Source organism: Triticum dicoccoides, chromosome 7B (assembly GCF_002162155.2).
Source record: "Triticum dicoccoides isolate Atlit2015 ecotype Zavitan chromosome 7B, WEW_v2.0, whole genome shotgun sequence".
In the NCBI taxonomy this organism is placed as follows: Eukaryota; Viridiplantae; Streptophyta; class Magnoliopsida; order Poales; family Poaceae; genus Triticum; species Triticum dicoccoides.
In genome coordinates this window covers 126,412,532-126,416,371 of record NC_041393.1, presented here as the reverse complement: position 1 = coordinate 126,416,371, position 3,840 = coordinate 126,412,532, and positions in this window count along the sequence as shown.

The window sequence follows — 3,840 nt, the reverse complement described above, 5'->3', positions numbered from 1 at the left end:
GGTCTTCTCTTCATGAAGGGCGGCCCGAACCTGTGCATCGGCGAGGCAGTGCTAGATGGACTCCTGCATGCGAGCTGTGTCCGCGTCGGCGCGTTTCCCCTTCTTGGCACCTTTGTTGCCGTCCGGCCGCCCATCTAACGCGCCCGGAGTCGGCGCGTCAGGCTTGTAGGTCTCCTTGGCCTTCTCGATGGTGCGCCGGACATCCGCCCACTTGTCGCACTTGTCGATGCGCTTGTAGACGTGGAGGTACTTGAACTCGGCGTCGCTGTTGCCCTGCCGATACAGGCCGAACATGCGCAGCAACTGCGCGGGGACGAACAAACAGTTGGCTTGTGAACAGAGAAAAGAGGCGGGAGACCGGCGTGGCATACCTGATCCTCAATGCTGGCGCCGCTCTCCGGGCGACTGGCGACCTCCTCGATGATCCCCTGCCATTTGTTGCACGCCCCCTGGATACGCCCCCAATGGTCCGCCATCGCCTTCGCCCCGCGCTACATGTAGACGCCTTTGAAGTAGGGGTCGACGAGCTTGCGCTCGTCGAACTCGCCCTTGATGCGCGCCCAGTACGTCTCGATGCTCTGGTTCGCGCCGGTGGTCGGGTCGAGGAAGAAGACTTTCCATGCTTCGGCGAGGCATTCCTCCTCTTTGGACGCCCACTTGATGCGTGGCTTTGGCCTAGCCGGCGCCTTCTTCTTCTTGCGCCCCCTCGCCGGCTCCTCCTCCTCCTCCTCGTCCTCCTCATCCTCCTCGTCCTGCTCCTCCTGTTCCTCGTCGCCGTAGACGTAGCCGAGCTCACCCTCCATGCCGCCGCTGAGATCCACTGTCTCGTCCGCGGTGAACTCGGGAGACGCGGCGACCGCGGCCGAACCTTCCGCGATGATCTCGTCCATGTCGGCCTCGGTCTCATCGGCGCCACCGAGGTGAGAGAAGGGCAGCGCGCAACGGCGAAGAGGGGGCGTCGGGGAGGACGCGTACGCGGGCGGCGAGTAGTTGTATGAAGGGTACTGCACGCCAGCGAAGGCGGGCGAGGGCGTGTGCTGGGCCGGGTGGCCATGGGGGAAGGCGACGTTGGGGTTGAACCCACCGTGTGCGTCCCCGTCGGCGTAGCCTGGCGACCCCCAGGGCGCGTACTGCGCGTGGTTGCCGGGTGGATTCATCATCCCCGCGCAAGCCGCCTCGGCCTCGGCCTGGTTAGCGGCAGCGGCGCCCGCAGCCGCGCGCGCCGCGTTGTCACGGGCCTTCTTGGCGAGAGCCCTGTTTCGCCGTTCGGCGGTGACGGCCTCCCGTCGCTGGACTTCCACCCTCCAATCGGCATTTGACATGCCCGGCGGCTTGGACGGCGGCGCCCTTGGCTTCCTCTGCTTCGGCTGGGCGATGGAGGCGGTAGCGGTTGCCGCGGCACGGGGGACGGCGTACTTCTTCGGCGGCAAGGCGGCCGGCTGGGAGGCGAGTGGGAGGGAGAATGGCGGGAGGAAAGGGGCAAATGGGAGGGAAGTGTGGGAAAAGCAGGAAGAAACGGCAGGAAGAGGTGCTCGACTCGCCGACAGGGCGGACCCACACACCCCTTTTCACTTGTGCCGGCGCCCCAGGCGCCCCTCAGGGCGCCGGGTTCTGCCTGGGTCCGCCGGCACCAATTTCGACCTGAGCCGGCGAAAAAGGGCTTCTGGGAGGGGGGGCGACTGGACCGTTTTTTCGGCGCTGACGCGGAAAAAACTTCTGGGGAGGGCCTGTTGGGGGCCCGGCTGGAGATGCTCTTATTCTCACTAGTAAATGTGTATGTGCAATGCATGTTGATATTAGGTAGAAAATTAATTACATATTCATGTTAGGTAGGATATAAGTTACACGTTAATTATGTGGTTAGAAATAATGTTAGTTATTCAGTACTCCCTTCGTTCCATGTAGTGCGTACAATTTTTCTTGAAAAGTCAAATCTTGCATACTTTGACCAAGTTTATTGAAAAAACTATTTATATCTACAATACCAAATATATAAAATATGAAACTAAATCTTATGATGAATCTAATGATATATGTTTGGCATTCGGAATGTAAATGTTTTTCTCCACAAATTTGGTCAAACTTTATGATGTCTGACTTCAACAAAAATTATATGCACTATATTATGGAACGGAAGGAGTATATATTAACTGCATGCTAAACATGTTGAGCGCTCATCACTAGAGCAATCTAGGTCGTTGAATTGATATGGTTTGATGATCGAGATTAATTGGATATATCCCTTTGAGTCTTTTTATATTGGTATATAGATATAGATATAGATGTTGTTAAAAATGACATGTTCCAAGTACGGAGTATGATGCTTTGCTTGCTTCCACCATTGAACTCAAGAGCGGGAAGGACATATTTGGCCAACTTTCCTCATCAAACAACCATAAAACTAGTGGGGCACATGATCCGAGAACAAATCATATGTAAACACTTCCATGCACTCTATATAGGTATACCTAAGGTAGACGATCTTACATTCAAGAAACATCTATCCGGATATTTGTTAATACACTCCATAGCTCTTAAATATTTAGGATAAATTGTTGTGAGCACATGTAAATATACTATAGTACATCTTCTAAATACAATAGTACATCTAAGTTGCTAAAAGTTATCCATGAAAACATGTGATTTGTCCTCTCCTTTTCCAAATAGATGTAGAAGGGGTCTGATATAAGAAAATATTTTTAACCATGGAAAGGCAACAATATCTTGAATAAAATTTTAAGGAGAAAATGACATTTGGCATAAATAAAATTTCAACTTAGACCAAGTTCTATTTGAAATGACAAACGACATTCAACTTCTATAGCGACGACTATTATATATTATTATTTAGCAACACATATGGTTGGTTTTATATTGGATAGTACAAAACATACCTATTAAGATCATAGTCGAAACAATGAGTCGCAAAAATGTAAAAAAGTTAGGAGAAATCAATAAACATTACTGAAACAATACAATAGATCAGGTATGGGTGTAGGCAAAATCGATGGAGTAAACTTACTGCACATTCTAGTTCCCTTTTTAGTTCACTATTTCAAATAACATGTCACGGAGTCGACTGCATGCACATGGTGAGTGACGGTTTCGACCACAAGCTTATTTGTGTTGAGACCATGTGTCCAGTTAGGGTTGCTCTGCATCATAAACTAAGGCATGTGAAGGCATGACACAACAATTGGTTCATGCGTGATGTCGACATGATTTTAATACTTGTGCGTGCAATCTTATTCATGGGATGTCGACCCAATTTGACTATAGAGGTCGACTTGAGGATAAGTTTTCTTGAATTTGAGTGATATTGCCTGGAGCACTATAAAAAAAAGACACATCCGTGACATTTTGGGCCGAACGAAAAAAAATTCCGTCATACTTATGACATTTCTATGACGATAATTGTGACAAAACCCGGTATCATCATAGATGTGGTGGGCTCCTACTTCTATGACAAAAAATCATGACAGAAAATGGGTTTTTTTGTCCTGGGAGGGCCGGAGATGCAGCTGCATGACATTCTTTGGGCCGTGCATGATGGAAAAAACCGTGGTAGAAGCAAGGGCGAGGAAATTTCGGGGAGTTCCCGGTTACGATGGGTGGTTGGGGGCCGAGCGATGCGCGTTTCTCTCATACACGTACGCATGTGGGTGCGAGGCGCTGGGCTCTAACTGAACCCGAGCGAGGTGTCGCCTAACTGAACCTGAATGATTGCACTGCAGGCTACGCCTTACATAACCCGAGCGATCGATCGATGGCTGTTAACTGGACCCGATCGAGGGATTCCTTCGCTACTGCTGCTAACTGAAGCCGATCGATACTGCCTCT